Source organism: Cnephaeus nilssonii (genome assembly GCF_951640355.1).
Source record: "Cnephaeus nilssonii genome assembly, chromosome: 5".
NCBI lineage: Eukaryota > Metazoa > Chordata > Mammalia > Chiroptera > Vespertilionidae > Cnephaeus > Cnephaeus nilssonii.
Window position 1 is genome coordinate 52,926,533 of NC_137076.1, and position 25,565 is coordinate 52,952,097.

General features: G+C 41.2%; 1 protein-coding gene across 6 annotated transcripts in view; it reads right to left on the reverse strand.

The window, feature by feature from the left end:
• The window catches only part of FHIP1A (FHF complex subunit HOOK interacting protein 1A), a 215,329-nt gene extending 192,061 nt beyond the window's left edge, over positions 1–23,268 (reverse strand). For 3 of the 6 annotated variants that reach the window (XM_079770881.1, XM_079770883.1, XM_079770878.1), the window contains exon 1: positions 22,906–23,268. The gene's annotated coding sequence lies outside the window, so the exon portion shown is untranslated. The remainder of the gene's footprint in view (positions 1–22,905) is intronic. The other 3 variants (XM_079770882.1, XM_079770879.1, XM_079770880.1) reach the window with 3 other exon arrangements.
• Between the last annotated feature and the right edge of the window lie 2,297 nt (positions 23,269–25,565).

The following is a 25,565-nucleotide window of genomic DNA, read 5'->3' on the forward strand; positions in this document are numbered from 1 at the left end:
AATAAAATTTATGAATGACTAACAAAAAATTCTGATTCTTATTGCAAAGATTTGTATCAAGAGGCCGAGTGGACTGAGTCAATGTAGATATTTACTCATGAACTTGGCTATCGCTGTTCCATCATTTTTCATTTAGTTTTATAGTCTGATTATATGTACTATTTGCCTAAAAACTATTGATGAAAACAAAGTCTATAGAGAACAAAGAACATATAAATTTAAAATATGTTGTATTTATGTATTGATCGATAAACATTCAAGTATATATCATTTGTATAGTAAACAGCATAGTGGCATTATTTATTTAGCCCTCATCTCATTCTACAAAGAATTTGAAGTGCCTTCTAAGAAATGTGTGTATTAAGGAAGAAAATTAAAAATTATGAGCAAGGAAAGTACAAATTAGAGAAGAAAATGAAGGCTGTGGCTGGGGTAAGAGATATTGAAATAGGTCTCAAATATGGAGACCTACTTGAGACCTACATAGTTATTACAGTTGAGCAGAGAATTTGATTCTGTGCTTCCTAGCAGCCAAAGTGAAAAAGTAAATGTGATTACTTAAGTGATTGTCCATGAGGTACAAACATTTACATTCCTCCAGGGAAGCAAAGCTGTTTACTATCACTTACTATGAAAGAGCTGCTCTAGGAGACATTGAAAGATGTGACGGGAAATTTTCCCAACAGCAAATGAGATCACAAAGCTGTTTTGTTGTCCCTTATTAAAAGTGAACTCTACAAAGAAGTCAAGATAACATGGCCCAGGTGTACAATTTTTTAAGCAACATGGTGAATTGAGCTGCCAAGTGAAGGGCTCAAAGTCCATAAAAATAAATGGCCAAAATTACAGTGTTTCTAAATTTCCATCCTTGCCTCCTTTCTTTGAACAATCAGTCCCTGGCCAAAGTCATCTACAACTGGAGATGCTTGATTATCACCCCATTTTATGATTTCAAACCCAGAGCTAAACTCTGATTTTCACTTACTTAATTGACACTTTTACCTCAAGGTCCCCAACACATTAACTCCAGACGTCCTCAAAGTAACCTAAATAATCCTTCCTCTCAAACACATTATTTTTCCTGCCATTCCTAGTTTGTCATAGAAATCTTCTCAGTCATCTAGGCTTACATTTTTGGAATTGATTTTTCTCTCCTTTCTCTCCCCACCTTCCCACATCTGATCAGGAGTCTGCCTCACTATGTCTACCCGCACAACCATCCCGATTTCTAACCCAGCCCCAGGGCCATCTTCCTGCATCAAGCTCCTGAATTATCTCCTAGCCGCCTCTCTCCCCACTCCAATGTACCTTTTATACTTCTGCTAGAATAATATTCCTAAGGCTGTGATTGTCAGTCTATGAAAAAACCTGCAGCAGCTCCCCTCTGCTGACCTGAAGCAACCTGGTTTATCACACCCACCTCTCATGGCTTTCTCTCTGGAACAGCATATGCTCTAGCCCAGTGGTCGGCAAATTCATTAGTCAACAGAGCCAAATTTATCAACAGTACAACGATTGAAATTTCTTTTGAGAGCCAAATTTTTTAAACTTAAACTTCTTCTAATGGCACTTCTTCAAAATAGACTCGCCCAGGCCATGGTATTTTGTGGAAGAGCCACACTCAAGGGGCCAAAGAGCCGCATGTGGCTCGCGAGCCGCAGTTTGCCGACCACTGCTCTAGCCAGTCCCAAAGTAGGCTGGATCTCCCCTCTTTTATTCATAGTGACATAACCACGAAATGCCCTCCCTTCATCTCTGCAATTTAAATGTCACCCCATTCAAGAAGCCTTCCCAATTCTCTCAGTGAGAAGTAACACTTCCTCCTCTGCCCTACCCCCTGCACTTGCCTAGGGCTGTAAGTATCACATCCTAACATCGGTCTCTCCCCTGTCTAGCCCATATTTCAGATTATTCCACAATTACCATCCTTAACACACATCTGGTCCTGTCAGTAGACTGCTTATAGTCATCCCTCAGGTCTCACAGTCACTTCACCCAAGCATTTTGCTCATACATCAATCATTGCACACATTGAACATACTGCAGTTAACTGTTCACAGGCCTGTCTCCTCCTTACATTTTTGGAATTGATTTACCTTACTTACCTTTGCAATTCAATGGAGCCACACTGTTACTCCCTGCACACCTTCCTGTTTTAATTCTCTGGAGAGCAGGTCTTTTCTTGCTTACTTGTTATCTGTCTCCTTCCCACTAAAATGAACACTCAGTGAGAATTCAGACCTTGCCTGCTTTGTTCTGAGCTATATTCCCAGTATCTAGAACACTGCTTGGCACATAGTAGGTAATCAAAAGTTTAAGATTAATTGACACGTAGATAAATGATCTGCAGTGTCCAGCCCAGTCCTGGCACACCACAGGTGCCAAATAAATGTCTGCTGAGTGAATGAATTCTGCCTTGTATAAATGTTTTATTTTATTTTATTTTTTATAAGCTCTGACAGTTGGTGATCTTGATATCCTCTCTAGCATATAGCATAGTGCTGTATATATGCTAGGCCCTTGATAAATTTCTATTAAATGATTTGCCAGTTCAATAAAAACTCAAGTAATTTATTAATTTCCCTTTTAAATCTGAATTTGTCTCCTCTTGTCAATAAGAGGAGTCCAGCCTGGCCGGTGAGGCTCAGTGGTTGAGCACTGACCTATGAACCAGAAGGTCAAAGTTTCGATTCTCGGTCAGGTCAGGGCATATGCCCAGTGTGGGGCGTGCAGGAGACAGCCAATCAATGATTCTCTCTCATCATTGATGTTTCTATCTCTCTCCCTTCCTCTCTGACATCAATAAAAATATATTTTAAAAATATAAGAGGAGTCTGTGTTATTTGTCATGCCACAGCATGCCTTCCTCCCAGTTTGCAGGGAGCACGGCAGAGGGGTAAGATCACCAGCTTAGCTGTCAGAGGTCTGGGTTCAGATCCCAGAACCAGCTCTGTCACTGATCACCTGCATCACCTATGTAACCTCTCTCCACTTCAGCTTCCTCTCTAACAGAAGATTAGGAAACCTGGCATGCAGAGCATCTATTTCCTTCACAGCTAAATGAATAGTCAGTCCTAAATTCTTTATTGCCCCTTTTTTACTAGTTTCACATTGTTCGACTCCAGTTAGAATATTTTAATATGTGTTGCCTGAACTCGAGTAGTTCCTTATTTAAAATAGTAGGGGGTTATGTGTGCAGAGTATTAATTCTCCATTAACTTTTCATTACCTGACAGCATTTCCGTGCTCATCCAGGGAGCACAGGTGACTTAAGCACATTACTGCCACCATTCCTAAGACTTTCTGGAGCCACAGCAAAATCGTGTCCCAAAATGGCACTACCTCACACAGAGGAGTAATTCTCTTTCTCCTAAATCCCCTCACAGAAAACAGTACAACAATCACATACGTGATGAGCAAGAGAACTGTACCCATTACATTGCATAAAAGCATGGCTCCAGCTTAACACTGAATGATTTAGAAAAAAATAATAATAAAGGGCTTAATGCTAAAGTAAATGCATCTTAGTCAAAATGCATTTGACAGTATTTAAATCCCTTTGGGGACAATAATTCCATTTGGAGGTAGGGCGTGTTTGGCCAGGGCTCACACAGATGGATGTCACTGATTCAGGTACGAAGTTACGACTCAATCACAAACAGATTCACTGAGATTCAAACAGACAGGCAAAGTACACAGTGAGCGTTCTGCACAAACACTGAAAGCACTTTTTCTAAGAGCCTTATCTAACCAAAAGCACACACGTATTAAAAAAAATTCAAAAGGTTGTGCTCTCACAAGTCTTGATATTATTGCAGGGCACAGAGACTGTATTTGCATAAGGAGGCACCAAAAATATATTTGATTAAGTAAATACTGTCAGCACTGAAGCAGCATGAAAATGTGAGCTTTTACTGGCAGGTAGTACACCAAACAAAAAGCAAATGAAAGACAAATCTGTTGGCCAGATGCAATCAAGAACACTTGAGAATAAAGGGTCAATAAAACTTGTTATTGGCCCCGTAAGCAGGAGTTGCTACCAAGATGTTAGCTGGCAGAGCTGCCTATTATTCTGAAAGCACCTTTATCATGTTGAGTTTGGTGCATTTTTTCCCAAGGTGAACAAGCAAAAAGAGCAGTGCTAATGGCAGCCTGAGTGGAGATGTAACAAATGTCCTACTTGAAGATAATCTTCAATAGCTGCAGTTATCAGTTCAGTAAATCCAGAGCTATTCCCATAGATTAAAAAGCACAGATGTGTATATGTCATTTTAAGTTCCGTTACTCCTACTTAAAATCTATGTGGATTTGAGCTATTGGAGAAAGACGGTACACACAGCAACTTGCTTCCAAAATCAGGAGATAAAAGGGCAATACTAGCCCAGAAGAGATTCAGCGCTATTGACTAAATCAACAAAAGTATTGAATAAATAATCTTGAATAGCAGAACTTGGCAGGAATCCCTGATATTTTTCAATGGAAGAATGTGGTCTCAGTTCTGCGATCTTTCACACTAACAGGGACTTTTGCTAAACAAAGAACTCAACATCTAAAAAAAATAAAAATAAAGCACTTTGTAGTAGTTAATCCACTCCCCTTTTACCTGCCTTTCTAGTAAAAAAATAAATAAAATAAAAAAATCCCAAGGCTCATTTTGCCTCTGGAGGATGGAAAGCACAAAGAAGAGGTGAATGACTTAAATACATCCATCCCTCTGCCTCATGGCCAGAACCAAAAAGGGGACCATCTTAAAAACATGAAGAGTGACTTCGAGGAAGGTTTTAACAGAAACAGCAGAACCCACACATCCACAGGAGTATGAGCTCCTCCAAAGACTACACACTTTTATTACAAAAATGCCCACCAATGCTCAAAATATTTTAGGAACAACTCTTTTAAGGTTGCCTTCATGCATATGACATTCTTTTGAAATTTTCAACTGTGGTCAATTGGTTCTTTTAAAAGTGGAACTTGATATCTGTTAAGTTGGAAGTGCATTTAGAAAATAAAGAGAATCGTCAAACTGGATATTATTTTTAGTCAAAAGCTTAAAGTGCTTTTGTTATGTGGCTTATCAACTACTTTTAAAGACAATTCTTTAAAACTGTCCCAAAATTCCTTCCAAAGAGCAACAGCTATAGAATGAGCAAGCAACCTCCTTAGAGGACCTCTTTGTAGGGCTTATTTCGCTTTTACAATGAATGTCTTTGGTCTTGTGCCTGCATTAATCAATTAGGTAGCCGAGCTATCTGGTTCTATTTTTTTCATGTTATTCATTCATTCAACAAATATTTATGGTGCACCTAATGTATGCTAGGTACTGTGCTAAGTCTTAGGGACATGGTGGTGAACAAAAACAGGACTTTACCTGGCGTCATTACGATGATTTACTTAAGCACATAAATAAGAATGGTAAGTCCAGCCCTGACCAGATTGGCTCAGTGGATAGAGCATCAGCCTGCGGACTCAAGGGTCCCGGGTTCGATTCTGGTCAAGGGCATGTACCTTGGTTGCGGGCTGATCGATGTTTCTCTCTCATCGATGTTTCTAACTCTCTATCCCTCTCCCTTCCTCTCTGTAAAAAGTCAATAAAATATATTAAAAAAAAAAAAAAAGAATGGTAAATCCAATTGGGGGGGGGGGATACATGATGATGTAAAAAGCCTATAATAGGGGGACCCAACTAGTGTAAAGAGGCTTCCTGAGAAAATGAGGTTCAAGCTGAAGATAAATAGGAGTTAACCAATCAAGCAACGCGAACTGAGGGTTAGAGGTATGAATATGGTGGAGGTGGGGAGGAACAGTGTTGTAAGTAGTGAACATTTGTGCATAGGCTCTGTGTTTTTTTTAAAACATATGTGTGCATTACAAACTGAAAGAAAGACAGTGGTGCTAAAGTACTGAGAGCTAGTGAGAGATTGGTAGGAGATGAGGCTGGCCAGGGTGTCGGGCTGGATTCCACAGAGCCTGGCACACATGAAGGATCTCTATTTACCTTAAGAGTAATGAGAAGGGGGGGAAGGAAAATGACACCATGAAATTTACCTTCTTTAAAAATCAGTAAGGCTGGAGTGAAGAACCAATTAGGGAGTGGATGGCGAAGAAGCAGGAAGACCAGTTAAGAAGCTACTATAATAATCTAGTAGAGAGGGTGGAGTTAATACATATAAATGAATGGATTTGAGAGGTACCAAGGATGTAAAATCAGTAGAGTTAAATGGTATTCTATATTAATTATTGCCTCAAAGATAACGCTTTGGTTTTGCCTAAGAGTTCCTTATTTGTTAATTATTTACAAACCAAAAAACATCATGCAAATATTAGGGTCTTTATTCAATCAGTTTTCTGTATCATATTTATCTTCTTTTATATAAAGAAAAAGCAGCCCTAGCCAGTTTGCTCAGTGGTTAGGACTGAAGGGTCAAGGGTTTGATTCCAGTCAAGGGCACATACTTTGGTTTCAGCTCAATCCCAATCCGCAGCCCCGGTCAGGGCACATCAGGGCAGCAACCAATCAATGTGTCTTTCTCACATTGATGTTTCTCTCTGTGTGTCTCTCCCCCATCCCTTCCACTCTCTCTAAAAAATCATTGGAAAAAGAATATCCTCAGGTGAGGATTAACAAATAAATAAAAAGAAAGAAAGAAAAAGCAGCCAAGAGAAAAACAAAACTTAAGTATTTCATTTTATGTAAAAATGTGTTTTCCTGAAAAATTGTGCTACACTTAGGTAATAGAAGAACCTATATCTTAAAGAATATTACTAAGTAAATATTTCTTCCTTGCACAAAAGCAAACACTAAAAAATGCAGAACAGATTACCATGATACTATATCAACTGAAATGTAAACCTCTATCTTGATTATTCCCATATAACATTTCTCCTTTATTACAGGGTACATAAATTGGGTGATTTTACAACTTTAAAGGGATGAAATGCCTGAGAAATTTAATAATCACCATCAAGTTTTATAATAAACCATTTGGTAAGCAACTAGAATGGCCAAGAGGCTTGCAAAGATTTAAATTTATTCTTTCACCAATGACTTCACCCACATGGAAAAGTCATTTTTATATCTATATTACTACAATATACCAGCTCTAGTCCATTCTTTCTCAAAAAAAAAAAAAAAATTACAGCTTTCCCATAAGCCTGGATTACAAATGCCATAGCAATGTAATAAGAAGTTTAATGTAGTCCACCTTATATATTATATGAGCATATTAGAAAAAGTCTCATTTTGTACCAAATTGGCCACATGCTTTTGTGTCTGGCATAGACAGACCAATTTGTACCACAGCTCAGAACAAACAGAAAAGAGGGAGATGGGTTTTAGCAGCCTAGTATATCAACAACAAATGTACCAACTACATTCTAATTCCATGAGCTAAAAAAAAGACAGTCTAATTTTGAGATTTTGCAACTATACTTTATACCATCCCTACAAAATGCAGCTTTCTAGTTGAAAAGAAACAAATCCTATATAATAAAAATCTAATATGCAAATAGACGGAACAACCAGAACAACCAACCAAACAACCAGTCGCTATGACGTGCGCTGACCACCAGGGGGTATGTGAGAAACATGGCGGGCATCGGCTGCTGCGGGATGGTGGTCTGCGCACGTCATAGCAACAGCTGCGTGGTGCCGGTCGCTGTCATCAGGGTGAGCCTCTGGTGGTTACTGAAAATTCTTTGCTCCCTCATGCCAGTCCCCCCAGCGCTCGCACCTGCTGCTGGCGCTGGCCCCGCTCACACCCACTGCTGTCACTGGAGCTGCCGCCGGTCCCAATCGCTCAGCGCCATCAGCGGGTGCAGGTGGCGGCTGCCAGCCCTGATTGCCTCTGAGGGCTTCTTCATCTCCCCCTGCTCCTGAAGGGCAATCGGGGCAGCAGCTGCTGCTCCCACCCACTGACAGTGCTGGCCCCGCTCACATCTGCTGCTGGCACCAGCCCCAATCACTCGCGGGGCCAGCGCCGTCAGCATGTGGGAGGGGCGGCGGGAGTGAGGCTGCAGGCAGACAGGAGACCAAGGGTCCATGGCGGGAGGGGCCGGGCGGGGGTGCGGAGGATGGGCCAAGACCCACCCCTGTGCCTACAGCAGCCTTGCGGCCCACAGTTCCTTTCAAGGTGCACGAATTCGTGCACTGGCCCCCTAGTTCAATATATAAACCACTAGCACTAAGCAAAAAATGTAACACCACTGCATGTCAATAAACTAACTTCTAAAGGCTAAAATGCACTTTTAAACATGCTGCTTTTGCCAATTTAAGTCACAACTCAGGCATTAGTAATCAGTTCCTTTCAGAATCTAGAAAATTGATCAGAGATTCTGCATACGAATTTCTGTTTTCCTTCCTTAAAGAAATCATTAAAATACTAATTATATGTGAAATAACTTGAATAGTCTACAACAGTTTCTTGACAGTCATTTTCATTTCTAAACATACACTTAAGCCTGAATTGGGTATACAGTGGTATTTTGAGAAATAGCATACTTCTGGTACAATAGCTCTTTGAGAAATTCTGTGCTCTGACTCCTGTAGTTTATTTTTTAATTGAATTAATGGAGTGACACTGGTTTAAAAATTATACAGTTTTTAGGTGCACAATTCTGCAACACATCATCTGTACATGGTATTGTGTGTTCACTACCCCAAGCCAAGTCTCCCTTCATCACCATTTATCCCCACTATACCTTCCTCCACCTCCCTCTACTCCTCCTTACCTCCACCCCCAAGGCAGTCACATTGTTACCACTGTTGTCAGTGTCCATGAGCTTTTTTTTCTTTTTTCTTTTTGATCAATCCCACCCCCAACACCCAGCCCCCGCCCCCCCCACCCCCACCAACAGGTGTCAGCCTGCTCTCTATCTATGAGTCTATCTCTATTTTGCTGTTAGCTCACTTTGTTCATTAGTTTCCACATATGAGAAAATCATATGGTACTTGTCTTTCTCTGACTCCTATGGTTATTTTTAAATATATACCTTGAAATCTTTCTGGCACAGGGGTGAGAAAGAGAAGTCATGAGAATGTCATTATTTTTTCGGTTTTTAAGAAAGAAAAAAAAATACATTGGCTTTAGGAATTAAAATCTCAAGCCTTATAATACTGTAGTAAAACGTAAGAGTAATTTGCAGAAAAATATTAATTACTATTGAGCTATGCCAAGGAATGTACTCCACGTGTCAAGTTGCAGCTCACTTGGACAGTTTAGAATCACATGAAAACACAGTTGAAAGGTGGGCCCTAGAATAAAAAATGTTGACCCTTTCATGATTTCATCTGGCATGATAAATTCCTTTGCCTATGAGTCTCCAAAATAACTATACTACTTCATGCACTCACCAATATTTTAGTAAGGAAGAGAAAAAGAAAGAATTATAGTACCTAAGCTTCAAGTCATCTTACATTTTACAATTTCTGAATTCCAAGTGAAGAGATTATCATTCACCCTTTACTTCTCTTTTTCTTTCTTTTTTTAAGTTTATTGATTTTTTAGAGAGAGAGAAAGGGAAAAGAGTGAAACATCTATGTGAGAGCTTAACATCGATTGGCTGCCTCCCACACGCCCATCCCCACCCCCCACCGGGGATTAAGCCAGAAATCCTTGCCTGCGCCCCAACTGGGAATCAAACCAGCAACCTTTCAGTGCACAGGGGGATGCCCAACCACCTGAGCCACCCAGCCAGGACCTTTACTTTTCTTGAGATGCACACAAAAATGCCTAAAAAAATAGTGAACACTTGAAGGATTAACCAAGATATTAGAAGTTATCATACTTAATTTTTTAAAATATATTTTTATTGATTTCAGAGAGGAAGGGAGAAGGATAGAGAGACAGAAACATCAATGATGAGAATCTTCGATCGGCTGCCTTTTGCATGCCCCCCACTGGGGACCAAGCCCACAACCCAGGCAAGTCAGAATCTCTCATTTCTACTCCTTGCCTCTGCTGGACTGTTTTAAAAGCAAATCTCAGCTATCATATCTGAGATTAGAAAAAAAAAAATAGCTCCCAAAGATATACCACTTTCTAAACCTCAGAAGCTGTGAATATTAACATACTTGGCAAAAAAAAAAAAATGTGACTAAAATTTAGGATCTTAAGAAGGAATTTACCTTGGTCCTGGCTGGATGGCTCAGTTTGTAGGAGCATCGTCCCATACACCCGTTGGTTTCCCGGTTAGGGCACATAACCAGGTTGTGGGTTTGATCCCTGGTTGGGGTACATAAGGAGGCAGCCAAAGTTTCTCTCTCACAACCATGTTTTTCTCCCTCTCTCTCTTTCTCTCTATCCCTTCATTCTCTCTAAAAGCAATAAAAATACTAGTATATCCTCAGGTGATGATTTTTAAAAAAGGAATTTACTTTGTATTCTCCAAGTAGGCCCTAAGTACAACCCCATGTATCCTTATAAGAGAGAGGCAGAGGGAGATGTGTTACAGCCACATGTAAAGGAGAAGGCCATGTGAGAGTGAACAAAGGGATGCAGCCACAATGGAGGACAGCTACTGAAAACTGAAGGGACAAGAATTCTCCCCTAGAATCTCAGAGGAGGCGTGGCCCTGCCTACACCTTGATTTTAGACTTCTGGCCTCCAGAACTAGAAGAGAACACATTTCTGTTGTTTCATCCACCCAGGCTGTGACAATTTGTTTAGGTAGCCATAGGAAACTAATATAATATCATATAAGCTGAAAAAAATTCAGTCTGTAGTTTTAAGAAATTAGTCTTTTAAAAATAATAATACCATACCATTCCTTTTTTAAAGTCCTTTAATTTATCTAATATCCAATCAGACTTTAAATTTTTCCCAAATTGTCTCATAATTTTATATTTATAATGTATCACTGTATAATTGCTTTATCCAAATCAAGATCCAAGCACTGTTGATATGTATCTGGATTCTCTTAGTAATAGTCTCTTCCCTCTTTGTTTTTCTTGCCATTTATTTATTAAACAGAATAATTTGCCCTATAGAAATTTCTACCTTCTGGATTTGTCCAATTACATCTCCATTGTTTAACATGATATTCTTTCTACCACGTGTTCAATTCTGGTCAAGAGACAGATGTCCATCCTGGGTGTGTGCGGGAAGCAACCAATTAATGTGTCTCTCTCACATTGATGTTTCTCTGTCTCTCCCCTTCCCTTCCACTCTAAAAGTCAATGTGGGGGTGGAGGGGGAATCCTCAGATGAGGATTAACAACAACAACAAAAAAAGAACTTGACAGATAGTTCTGTATATTTCCTATTGCATCAAATTTGGAGGCAAGTAATGTCTACTACTCTCTCTTTTTGTAACTTTAAGATTTTTCCATGGGCTCAGGGGTTATTAGCCTAACCCAGTGGTCGGCAAACTCATTAGTCAACAGAGCCAAATATCAACAGTACAATGATTGAAATTTCTTTTGAGAGCCAAATTTTTTAAACTTAAACTATATAGGTAGGTACACTGTTATTAACTTAATTAGGGTACTCCTAAGTTGGCCTTTGCTAAAAACTCAAGGGGCCAAAGAGCCGCATGTGGCTCACGAGCCGAAGTTTGCCGACCAGGGGCCTAACCCATCAATTATAAGGTTCCCATCAACCTTTGACCTAATAGTTTTAGCAGTCATTGATGATTATTCCCTATTATTTCATTAGGGGTAACAAAATGGTAATATCTTATTTGTATCATTCCTTCTCCATTTATTAGCTGGAATTCTTCTAAAAACAAGATTTTGTCCAAATCATCTATTTGGTTTCTCTGAAATACCTTTCCTATAAAAACAAACAAACAAATAAAAATCGGTAAGGTAAATAATAACACCTAATTTTTAAGGGCGTGCCAGGATGGACATCTGTCTCTTGAATACAAAGACCACCTTGTCTACCTCAGTGAGTGTAACTTCTCAACTGCGCTCCACTTCGTCCTCAAGTTACCAATTCAAATACTCGGCCTACAAAACGGAACCTATTTTTAAAGAATAAAAGCCAGGCTCCAACATAACTACGTCAATTTGATGTTAGTGCTTAGGATTTATGCCCTCTCAGATTAGTCCAAAATCATCGACCAACCACTACAAACCATTCACTTTGAGTCTGTCATCCTATTTCACTGATACAAACAGCCTTCTCATTATAGATCGTGCCTTTGGTTGCTGTTCTACACACCTGCATCTCTCCCTGCAAAAAGCTGTCCTCTTCCCCATCAGGAGTAAACACATCTCCTGCTCCTGCTATCCAACACCCCTCCTTTATGCTGCAGAGGACACAATCCTTTTAGAAAACTATTCCTCTTCCCCACCCTAACTATGTATTTCTAGATGGGATTGCCAATTACCAGATAATGTGTGTCCCTGGCCACAAGTACAAGGATGTTACCCAAGTGAGGCCGATCGGAGCCATTCCTGGGATTTTGAGATTTAGATTAAGGGAAGAAGGTCAGAGCCGCTCTCTGGATGGTCCTTGGCTGCTGGCAGCCATGCCCCAGCCTTGTGGAGGAAATTGACAAGAGAAGCAGAGCTTAGAGACAGAGAGACCTGGTGGTACAGAAGTTCTCAGTCTGGCTTCTCTGGGACTTACCTCACTCCTTGGCCATGTAAGCCAATAAATAGCCCTCCACACAGTTTAACTTCTATAATTTACAACCAAAAGACACAATTTATGACACAACCTCTACCATGATTCTTTAAGACTATGACCACAATGACCTCCACCTTTCTGGTTTCTTGTATTTACTTTCTGTACAAATAACACTTCATCACGTTTTTGTGTGTGTTTTGATCTTTTGTGGCCTCGCAGATATGTATTTTACACACCTTTTGAAAGCCCCTCAATAGTCCCTAGAAAAGTGCTAACAGAGCCTCAGTATATAAATAACAATTACCATGGATTATTACTTCCATGTAAAGCACTTCACATCTCTTAATTTATTTAACCCTCAAAGAAACTTCCTGAGATGGATATTATTATTTCCACTTTAAGATGAGGACGCTAAGGGTCATCACAGGAAACTTACTTGTATGAAGCCACACTAAAAGGCAGTGCAGGGATTTGAACACAAATTCATTCAAATTTCATCCCCTTTCCACTATGCCCATGTTGCCTCCCATAATAATAAATACTTGCTAATTAGATTATCAGAGAGAACAATAGATCCAGGACCTCCATTTAACACTTGACTTTCCATTAATATCAAAGTTTATGTTCCTCCATCATTAAAAATAATAATATTAATATGTTAATACATAAATAAATGAGGCATATGAAAATAAGAATCTTGAAAGAAGTTATACTACAATTTGTCCAAAATTGCTACTGGCAGCCTAAAGACTAAATGCTGGCATTTCTCTTAAAGTAATAGGTAAAAGGAATGAATATTTAAGACCACTCTGTCATAACAAGTTGTATACAATTCCCCCGAGTGTGATATTTCAAAAGAGCAAAAAGAGATTTGTGAGTACCTGTCAATGTGTGACACGCCTACAGCTCTTTGATTGCTCAGAGGAATAGTCCTGTGTCATTACTAGACACTAATAGTTATTGAGCACTCCCATGACTTAGAGGCAAGAACAGAAGGCCTTTAGGAAGAAAATGGTCTGTCTTCATAGTTTAGCAGAGAGAGGCCAGGGGGAGAACCTGAAGGTCACCAGCCCTCATTTCTACATGAATTACATCCTTTAGCCAACCTTCCCATTTCCATGTGTGTGTCTCCAATTTCACTTGGAGTTCCTGCAAGCAAATTAACTGAGGCAAAAATAGTTGTTCAGCATCTAGCTAGGTACCTTTCATTGACGAGTCCCATAAATGCACGTTATTGGTTGTGTTTCTTTGTTTTTTCCTTTCTCTTTTTATCCCTTTACATGAGGCCCTTATACAACATAGGCACTCTTCTGGAGAAGGATAAAATATGTCAAAGAGGCATAGTCCTTATATATAATTTGGCAATAGCCAAGCCAAGGGGAGTGTGTGCTTGGCATATAATAAAGAATGGTTGCATCGTTGGTGGGACAAGATTTTGCCGACCTGCATACTTTGGTGAATGGCAGGCCCTAAAGAATACATCACTGTCACAGACTCAAGAATACCTCAAATGAGATCACATATGTGAGAGTGCTTTGTAAACTATGAACAGCCAAGGGATTGTAAATTCCTTCCGTTAGTGACAAGGGTATTACAAAGACACAGACCTGGGAAACAGGTAGTGTATGGTTTGAAAGAACTAGCTAGCTCTGGATAGGAGCAATCTTCAGTACAAAGAAGGCAAAAAAGAAACAGAGACCTTACAGAGGATATAACAGAAAGACTAGACAAGGGGATAACGGGGAGGGGCAGTGAATGGTTCCAAGTTAGCAAACTTCCACTCAATTCAAATACTTATTGAATGTCAGGCACTGGTCTACATGTTGGTACATATAGTCGAAGGTAGGCAATACTAATATAGCCAAAGATCCCAGCCCTTCATAGAGCTTTATATTCTTATGCAGGGAGGCAGTCCATAAACAATGCACCTGTTAAGTAAAGTGTAATATGTTAGAAGATAAGTGCAGGAGCTCAGGGTAAGGAGGATGGATACTGTGGGCAGAGGGTTTGCAATACTTTGAGCTTAAAAGATAAGCCAAAGAGCAGAATGAGGTCAGATCTCCAATGCTGTTCCTCAAAAACTCCATTCAATTACAGGAAAATCATACTGTGCTTGAATGAAATTTGCATAAAATTTGACAAATCTAAATTGCCTACTAGAAACATATAGCTAATTTTCCAAATTTCTTCCTGTTCATCCTTGTTCAAAATTATTGTCACAAGTGTGCTACATAGTATATTTACGGAGGAAGATATGAAAAGACATAGTCAGGGGCCAAGCAAAGGGAACTACAAGATATAAGAGCAAAGCAGGTGACAGCAAAAATAGTTGCAAGCCAGCACCTCAGGAAAGGGCTAATTCAATGGGACTTAAAATATGACTCAATCTTTTTTCCTAGGAAAAGTTGGCTCTAGGTCAAGAATGATATATAGGTTTCATTTCTAGTAACAACCCCAAACAACCAGCAGAGTTTCCCTGGAGCACTGCATTGATAAAGACTTCCAGGTCCTATGAGAAATAAATTAGACATTTCTTCTACAGGCTCGAGATGGGGAAGTGTGGGGGCATGCAAGCCACACATTTACCTTGCCTTTCCCAGGTAGATCTAAGTGTTTTAAAATGTATATATAACAGTAAACATTCACTGGCCGCCTACTAAGTGTAAGGCAACACCAAAAACAGAGGAGGATTTGGAAATCTAGAGCTTGGGTCCTAAAGGAGTTTATAATCTAGTTGGGAAGAAGGACAAATGAATAAAAGATAACACTAGAAGGCAGCAAATAACTAAGTTTTTATAATTGCAGTACAGAGATTCTGATACCAGGAAATTACCACAGGAAAAGACAGCCAAGAAAGGCTTGATGGAGAACCCAGCCTCTGAACTTGGCTTTGAAGAATGTGCCTCACTGAGATAACTGGAAGGAGGAAGGATTAGTCCCAGCAGAAATCGAGAAAAAGGAATAGGTAGGGTGTGGCTCAGTAATGAGAACAGATCAGCAGGCAGCCAGAGAAAAGGATCTGCACAGGACAGCAGATCATAGATGCCTGAGTATTAGTCAGGGTTCTTCAGAGAAACAGAACCAACAGGAGCTATATACCTAAAGGAGAAAGAGACAAGAGACAGAGACACTGATTTATTTTATAAGGAATTGGCTCATGAAATTATGAAGGCTAAAAAGTCCCAGCATCTGCAGTTAACAAGCGGAGAAGCAAGAGAGCCTATAGTAGAGTTCAAGGTCAAGCCCAAGTTTGAGTCCAAAGGCAGAGAAGATCAATGTCCTAGTTCAAAGACAGACAGGTAAAAAAAAGGAATTCTCCCTTATTCAGACTTTTTGTTGGAAGGGAGGCCCACCCACAATGGGAAAGGTAATCTGTTTTATTCAGTCTACAGATTCAATGTTAATCTCATCCAGAAATACCCTCACAGAACACCCAGAATAATGTTGACCAAATATCGGGGTACCCCGTGGCCCAGTCAAGTCGGCACATAAAATTAATCATCACACCTTGAGTTGAGTCATTACCCAGTAGACAACAAGGATCACGATCAACAACATGGGCAAAGTTGTACTTTATAAAGTCAAACTGCCTATGGTATGAAATAGATTAGAAAAAGAAAACTGGACAAGAAATAAGATTTTTAAAATTATAATTGCCCAGCCCTGGCCAGTGGCTCAGTTGGTTGGGGTTTTGTCCCATGCACCCAATGGTTTCCGGTTCAATTCCTGGAGTAGGCACGTATCTTGGTTGCAGTTTGATCCCTGGTCAGGGCAGGTACGGGAGGCAACTGATCCATGTTTCACCCTCACATCTATGTCTGTCTGTGTGTGTCTCTCTCTCTCTCTCTCTCTCTCTCTCTCTCTCTCTCTCTCTCCCCTTCCCACCTTCCCTCCCTCTTCCTCTCTCTGTAAATTCAATAAAAACATATCCTTGGGTGAGGATTTTTTTTTAATTATAATTGCCCATGTGATAATAACAGGCAGATTATCAGCAAGCATGTGGAAGATTCTATTCAATATGAAGGTGCTCTACTAGAACTAGATAATTAAGATGCAGATTTACTCTTGTTATTCTATAGTTTAACTTGATGTCAGGATCCAAATGTAGACCTATCCAACAAGAACTGGAGAAGCAAGCCTAGGATTTCAAAAGTCAGCAACGAGGATGCAGATTTAGAAATGATCCATGTAGGAAAGAGAGCCAACTTGAGAACCTGTTCCTGGCATGCCTATACTGACAGAAGCTCGGAGGACAACAGGTTGAGTCAGTCTGACTTGAATCAGGAAGCCTCCTCAAACCTACTAGTGTGATTCACTGGGAAGGAATTACCACTCCTCAGTGAACAAACTAACCCTAAAACATGACCAAGAGGTTGATCATCAGCAAACATGATTACTTTCAGGGTTGGGGGGTGGGGGAGAGGAAGGCAAAACCAGTTCACAAGTTATAAGCTGATTCATCTATAGCAACTCCAGGGTCTACTTTTCAAATAGGACATGCAAGATCCTAACCTAAAGAGTAACACAGTGGAGAAGTACAAGGAGGGAATTCAGATAAGGTCAAACTTAATCAAGCAGATAAGAAATATGCATCAACCATTAAGTTTTTAATACAACGCAGATAAATAAGGTAGTCTGGTGTTTTCTGAAGCAAATCAAGGTCAATGAAGGTCCCACTGTCAGATTTTTCATAAAAATCTTGCTTAAAATAAGCAAAAGCATAAACATTTTATAACATACACATTGTTATGAGAGATTTAAAATATTCAACTTATCAAAAAAGTGACTCCATAATAGAGAATAGGCAATAATCAAGAATAATACCTTAAGTAAGTTGCATCTTGCCATGAAAAGATCAAAATATGAGTATGTACAAACTGTAAAATTTCACCTGTCCTAAGAAGTAGTTTTATTAAGCCCCGCTGGTGTGGCTTAGTGGTTGAGAGTTGACCCATGAACCAATAGCTCATTGGTTCCATTCCCTGTCAGGGCACATGCCTGGGTTGAGGACTGGATCACCAGTAGGGGGCATGCAGGAGGCAGCTGATTGAGGTTTCTCTCTTGACCATGCTTTCTTTCTATCTCTTTATCCTTCTCCTTTCTCTCTCTCTCTCTAAAATCAATAAACACACACACACACACACACACACACACACACACACACACACGAAAGTTTTATTTAAAAAATTTATCATACAAAAATAAAATAAAATAACATTATTTAATAAAATAAATGCGGACAATTTTATTTTGAGGATGTACATAGTATTCATGCTAAATGACCTACTGAAGATCATATTTTTAAAATATAGCTATACTCATTCTGATATACTACAAAGAAAATCAACCTAAAATGAATAAACTTTAAGTACAAGTTTCATGCACACAAACAAATCTGAAGACACTAATTTTGAAGAATGAAACATAATGCTGTAATTGACTGGTTATGAACAAAGCTTAGACTCAGTAAAAATATTAATCAACTCTCTAAGATAGCCAATAAAAACTTTACCACAGGAATCCCTGAAATGTTCCTGCTTCAATAAGCCTGAGTCATGAAATTTAGCCAAAGTATCTTATTTCACATTTTCCACATACAGAAGAGTGAAATCAGTTCCTAGCACTTTCTACAAGCCTAAAGACTTTAAAATTTACCTATTGCCAATATTTCAATAGAGGTAAACTTTAAAAATACTTGAAGAGACACTAAAATACATTTATTTTGCACAGCTTAGTGGATCCTCTGAACTCCTTAATGGCATGTCCTAGAATAATGTTAAGAAAATGTGTTCTTTTTTTAAAAACTATGCTCCATAAAAGCTAATTAGCAGCTCATCCAACAACTGCAGAGTATTTTTATAGCTGTTATCAATTACTGTCTTCTCTTGGGAAAAATATTTAAATGACAAAGAACCTAAAATGTGAGGAAATGATGTGAGCCCTACCTAACAGTTCAGAGCCTTTTGATACTATGACCTTTTGTTTCAGTGTCTGGTCATGAATTAAGAATTTCTATCTTCAGTCTTATGCATTCAGGAAAAAAAAGGGGGTATCAATGTAATATTACAGGAAGTATAATTTAAAAATGTTAATAGTCTCATATCCCTGACTCACAAAACTTTCCTACAAAAAACACTCACACAAGTATACTTCAAGGATATTCTCTAAAGCACTGTTCTTAGTATGGAAAAATGGGAAGCAACACAAATTTCTAACAATGGGCAATTGTTTCACTGACCTGTGATGCAATAATATACAGCCAGGATGCTCCATATATATATATGGTCATGGAAACATTTTCAAGATATATTAAGTTAAAAACAAAAACCAAGTTGAAAGTTGTTTAGTGTTACCCCAGTTGTTATTAATACTCACAATAACAGTAAATATATTTTAACAGAGAGAGAAGTTTTTGGCAGTTTCTTCAGAATATAAGATTACAGTGTACTTTCATTTTCAAGATTACATCTTCCTAAAAGTTTGAATGTTGAATAATATATATTGTGTATATAATCAGAAAAAAAAGTTTTAAGTTAGTGATATATGTGGAATGGAAGTAGGAGAAAATCTTGTGCGTAAAGAAAAGGAAAAGTTGGGGTGTTAAAACTTTAATATAATAGCTTTAAAATGTCATGAATGTACCACTCTTTTGAAAGTCAGCTGTTATCTTTATTCTTGGAACTTTAAAATTAAGCAACTAACACAGAGATATTGGAAAAGCCCCTTTAGCATCTTCTGTTCATCATAACTTCTCAGGATAAAAGTTGAGCCCTAATTCCAGTATTTATCAAATTCTACTGAGAATCACTGTCAATTCCTAAAAAATCACACACAAATTGTCTAGGTGTCTCTAATTCTAACTAAAAGTCATTACAAATTTAACTTAAAAATTACAGAGCCTGAAGACTCTAAAGATATTTGAAGTATTGCCATAATGAAAATATGAGAAATTGATTTTGAATCTACAATCGTATAATCTACGCAAACATTGTAAAAACTAGATAGGAGAAGAGAGAATTGACTAGAAAGGTAATTGAGGAATTACAAGCTTGGGGAAAATTTCCACCAGCCTAGGGAGAGAGTGTGAATTTGTGCTGAGAAGAGTTTGTTTCTATAGCCATGTAACCTTGACAAAATATTTAAACCCCTGTACCTCAATTTCCTCACCTGCACAATGAAAGGATTGACAGTAAATAATCTGATCCCTTTCTACTCTAAAATTCTGAAAACAGGCCTTTACTCTGTCCTTGTCAACGGATTTTTTTAAAGAATAAGCATGTATATAATATAAAATATAAGGTATTAAGTTATAAGGTATTACCCAAGACAGCAGACTCCTGCCTGGCTTCCCTGCATCCTGAGTTCCATTCCCCAAAAGAAGCTCCTTCAACTCTGCAAGATGTTTCTTCTAGTAATTACTTCAATATTTGCAAACCACACACTTACATTGCTCTTTCCTGGTTTTTTTTCAATTTTAGATATTACCAAAAGTTCATTATTCAATCTAATGGGAGCATTTATTCACCCAACTCACCTACCTCTCTGGGTACAGCCACACTGTTGCCATGCAAAGGATACAAATATTACATACACATATAGAGGTGTACAGTCCTATCTTCAATATAGACAGTCTGTTTAATAAGAAATTATTTACATCCAAACACTTCACAGAATGTAGCAGGAAAAAAGTTTAAAACATGGCCTTATCTAAAAAAGAAATCCTAAATTCAGGTCTGAGTCCACCACATAGAGCAGCCAAATATGCATCTAAAAGTTCCTTATTTTCTCTGAATCGCATCTGTTTTCCTCCCGTGTAGGCTGAATATAATAGGACCCATTACAAAATGGTTAAATCACAATGCAGAAATATTGCACATGTCAAAGCACTTTGTTAATCATAAAGCACTACAGAAATGTTATTTTTCTCTTACTGTCTTTACTAAAAGAGCCCCATAAATGAAGTCCCTGAAGTTACTGATCACTCTTGAGCACTGTTCCCCTACCTAGGCTAAAAACTAAGAGTTTGGAAGTAGCGGCGAGTAAGTGTGATGTAGATGTAAATTGTGTTCCAAGGTGAGAATTTGAGGGTCCAGTTCTTTAAAGGCCTATGTATTGCCCTATGAGACAAATCTAACACAGAATAAAGATCAATAGTCTAAGGCAGAGGTCCTCAAACTTTTTAAACAGGGGGCCAGTTCACTGTCCCTCAGACCGTTGGAGGTCCGGACTATAGTTTAAAAAAAACTATGAACAAATTCCTATGCACACTGCACATATCTTATTTTGAAGTAAAAAAACAAAACAGCAAAAACACCCGCATGTGGCCCGAGGGCCGTAGTTTGAGGATGCCTGGTCTAAGCAGTGACCCAAGAGAGCAATTTTTATATCTGCAGAGAAAGGGAGTTTCCTTATCAAATTTTCTTTTTAAAAGTAATATAAGAACATAATTTCAAAAGTCATTCCTTAGGTAACTCTTTTTTTGTCTCTTCTAATATATACCTCTACCTGTCTAATAATGTATGTGTACATCTGCCTCTTGATTTGTAGACATTGTCTATTGACTTCCTATTATGGTAGAAAGAACTCTGCAGAGAAAGTGTTTTGAACCAAACTTGGGAGGTTAACATGAAGAACTGTCCAGCAATGCATTACTCTGACTCTGCAGTAAAACAGTCCTTTTATTTCTAGTCTTCCAAAGGACTGCATGAAAAGGAGTACAACCTATAGGGCCTCTATGTAGAGGCAAGAAGGAAGCTAGTGGCCTAAATTATTGGGCTATTCTAAATTTCTCCTGAATCTAGTTCACTGATGTTTGGTTTCTCTTGCCTCTTCCACCTGCCTCACAGTTTATCCTATTCCAAAAGCTATAGGACAAATAACAAATGGGACCCCAAACTTAGTTTATTTCAAGATAAGCTTGGACACCATTCTTATGAGCTCTGTGGAAATGGATTAACTGGAGCTGAAAGAAACCAGCCTTTGATTATCCGAAAAGTTATCTAAAGCCAAGAATATGCTGATTAAAGAGTAAATTTATGGCCTGAATCTCCTGCTCAGTTCCGTCCAGAGAAGACCAGTTAAGTTCTCCAAATGTGGACTCCAGCTGTAGTACACTAGGTTTGGGCAGCTTCACGGACAACCTCCTGTTTAGTGCCAGGTATACAAGAAACTTGAGGGTCAGGCAAGTGACCCTGACAAGCAGGCAAGATACACTAAGGAGAGGAAATCCTTTCCCTCATTAACCAACAGGATAAAGGTGATTAAGCAGGAATTATTTTTCGATGACCTACATCATTTCATCAGGGCTGCTATCCAAGTTAGCAGAGAGCAGCTGACTTCCTAATGAGATTAATTTGATAGCAGGACCCTTTCAGAGAAGTCAGGGTGTAGTTCAGATGTACAGGGAAGCAACAAGAGGTATACATTGTTTACTAGTACTCCTCAGGGCTGTCTGTCCTCTGATTGGGGCTCCTTGTCTCCTTGTGGAGTTTTGCACGTCCCTAAATAGCTGAGGCTTCAGCACCTGCTGAAAGGTGGAGACCGGATCTGCTAAGAATGCAGAGATCCAGGTTGGTGGGTCAGAGCTGGGCTAATTCATCAAATCTGCCCACAGGATTCCCAATGCCCCTAGCAAACAGGGCTGCTACTGCTGCCGCCAACACCTTGCTCTGGTGCTCTGGTGGGGCTGGATTAGGACAGCAGCCAGGTCCACTCCCTAGCAGAAGTGGGGTTAACAAGGCAGCTTTGTTGAGGTGGAGGCGGGACACACACACACACACACACACCATCAATAACAAACGACATGACTTAAACGCAGGTTCACTTGAGAACTTAGGAAGTTGAGCAACAGCCACCAAACAAGCAAGTCCTTACTCCAGTCAAGTGCTGCAAACCTCAAAGTGGCGCCGCCTGTCTCTAGCGTAAGCCAGGAGTTTGGAGAGGGAAACTGAGCCCCAGATTTCTATGCCTTTGGCTGTTCCTCCCGTAGGATCCAGCTCTCGGGCCCCAGGGATCAGGGAAGGGGGGTAGAGCCCTGATGACATCTTTCTCCGTCAAAACAACCTGGCTCTGGCTCCCCCAGGGTGATCACTGAGTAACGCCAAGTCCCACAGCTCTGGGAACCACCTCCTATCCGCTGTGCCTCGGCCAACACCGAATCTTGTCCCCCCCACACCCTCCAACCCCCGCCCCAATACCTGTTCCTCCAGCCCAGGTGGCGGGGAGGTGGGGGGTGATGCAGGAAAGGGACACTTCTGCTCCCCCTCCCCTTAGCCCCCTGAAATAAAAGAATCCTCAAGTGCCACTCACTCAGCAGCATGCCACGTACACGTACCTGTCCCCCCCGGCCTGGCTCCTCCTCCCCTCGCGGTGCTGGACTTGCCCGACAAGTGTCCCGGGACAATCCAGAAAGTTTGTTCCCGGCCCTGAGGACCTGGACCCGGAGCCTCCCCGGGTGCTGGGTCCCACGGGGAAGGGAAGCCGGCTCCTGACCCGAGACTTCGCAGGTCTCTGCCCGGCTCCTCCCCGCCCGCCCGACTCCAACTCACCAGCAGGGCCGGGGGGGAGGAAGCAGGAGGCTGGGGAAGGTCCGAGGGCAACTTTCCTACCGATCACCAGTGGGAGGCTGAGCCACACGGGTCCCACATTCGCCCCCGCCCCCTCCGCTCCGAACCCTTGGGGAGGGCAGGCGGACCGGGCCAGGGCGGGGCCCAACCTGCCACTCCAGGCGGGGAGCGCGCTGGCCCCGCCCCCGCCCCGGCCCCGCCCCTCCCGCCCCTCCCGCCCCGCACGCAACGCCAGGTGCCTGTTTCCAAGGTGAACGGGGCGGAGCCTCTAAGGGAAAGTTTCCACTGAAACTGACACCCCTGCGGAAGGGAGGACGGCTCGCCCTTGGGGGCTGGCCCTTCGCAGGAACCACGCTCCTTCCTACACTCAGCCCCGCACAGGAAAGTAAACCTGCGAGTGGAGAGGTCAGACCGCTCCGCACGTCAGGGAGGGTTTCGATTTCTCCCTTCCCAAAGGTTTGACCTCGGCTACCGGCGCCTTCGCCACCCCACCGCTCCCCCCTCCCCGGCCCCTCCCCCCCCCCATAGTTTGAATGTTTAAATGTTAGTAAAATCCCAAAAGAGCCAAGTCCAGTGATGGGAACGGTGCCCTGGTATGCTCCTGGCACACTCCCTGAAGTGGGCTGGGCGAGACGGGGTCTCCGCAAACCTCACTGCCCCCGGAGAGGGGGTGGGGGTTGCTATTCCCTTTGGTGTTTTAACGGGAGCCAGTGTTACCGGAGTTGTTCTGAGTGTGTGAGAGAGAGAGCACCCCAAAAGTGAGTGCTCTTTAATTTGGACTGTTCTGCAGCAAAAAAAAAAAAGGAAACGTCCCCAGCTCAGGACCCCCTGGAAGACGCGAGAACAGGTTCGGCGATTCCTTCCCACCACGCTGGTTGGTGGCGGTGGCCTTTGGCACTGCTCCTCTGTCTCGGTACCCTTCCCAGAACCCAGACCCTGAGTTTGCCCGCTGCCCTTCATCAGACATTTGGACCCACCGCCAGGCTGGCAGCGCCACCCCCACTCCTCTTTCCTCCGTCTCCCACTCCCGCTGCAAGCTTGGGCAGCAGAAGTCAACGCTCTGCTTTCTGGACAGGAGATCCAGGAGGAAGAATCAAGTTCTTAGTGAGAGGCCCTCTTGGCATTTTCAGAGTCCTGTGGTTGGTGTGGCTGAAACTTGAGGTGAGCCACAGTCTGGGCAGGTTGGGTCATACCACGGCTTGCAAAGGCGGATGTGGAAGTGTTTCCGGCCGCAGCGGCATCCTGCTGGCGCCTCACCAAATTACCCTTCGGAGGAAGTTTCTTCCTCCCTTCATTCTCCATGAATGGCGTCCAGAGAGAGCCAAAATTAGTTTCTATAGTAGATAGTATCATTTCTAATTCCCTCTTGCAACCATGGTAATGGAATGATGCAAACTTCACGCTTCGTTCTGCTGTCTACCACCACTGAGGTGCTTGGGCGCGGCCGCAGAAACACCGGGTGCCCTCGCTGCCGCTGCCGACACCTCTCAGGACTCACCAGCCTTTCCACCTATAACAAGTGCAGACAAGTGGCTCCCAAGGAGAAGCTGGGGAAGGACTAGGGAGATATAAATGAAAATAGGAGCCGGGAAGTTCTGCACAGCAGGTCACCGTGGCCTGCCCTAAAAGTTTATGTGGGAGAATAACTCATCTATTCAACCAATATTTATTTGATGCTTCACACATGCCAGGCATTCTTCTAGAGGTGGGGGACACAGCCGAAAACAAAAACAAAAATCTTAGCCTTCATAGAGTTCACCTTCCAGGTAGGAGAGACAGGTGGTAAATAAATAAGGAAAATATGTGGGCTGCCTATGATTATAAATACTGTGGAGAAAAATTAATCCGGGAGGGGACATGAGGAATCGATGGGGATTTCTTTTAAATAAGATTATCAAGGACAGCCTCTGAAAGAGGTAATATTTGAACAAAGGCCTGAAGGAGTAAGATACCCGGGCAGACAACTTTTGAGGCAGAAAGCAAGTACAAAAGCCGTGAGGCCAGGCTGTGAAAGTGGAGAAGATGAAGTCAGAGGTAAGGATAACTCAGATCTGGTGAGGATTTTACTTTGGGTTGCGAGTCACTGGAGAGTTTGGGGTAAAAAAAAAAGTGACTACTTCTGATGCATTGTAATAGCATCACTTTGACTGCTGGGTTGAGAATAGACCCTAGGGGGTAAGGGCTGAAGCAGAGACCCAGTAATAATCTTGCTCCTGAGTTATTTCCTTGAAATAACTCAGGAGCAAGAGGATGGTGACATGGACCAGGGAGATGGGGTGGAGGTGATGAGCTGACAGGGAGTGGATGTGGAGTATGAAGTGGAAAAAAACAAAGGTGAATCTGAGGTTTTTGAAGGGCTGAGCAGCTGGAAAGATGAAATTGTCATAACAAAGATGGAGAAGACTTTAAAAGGAGCAGGGTGGAGGTA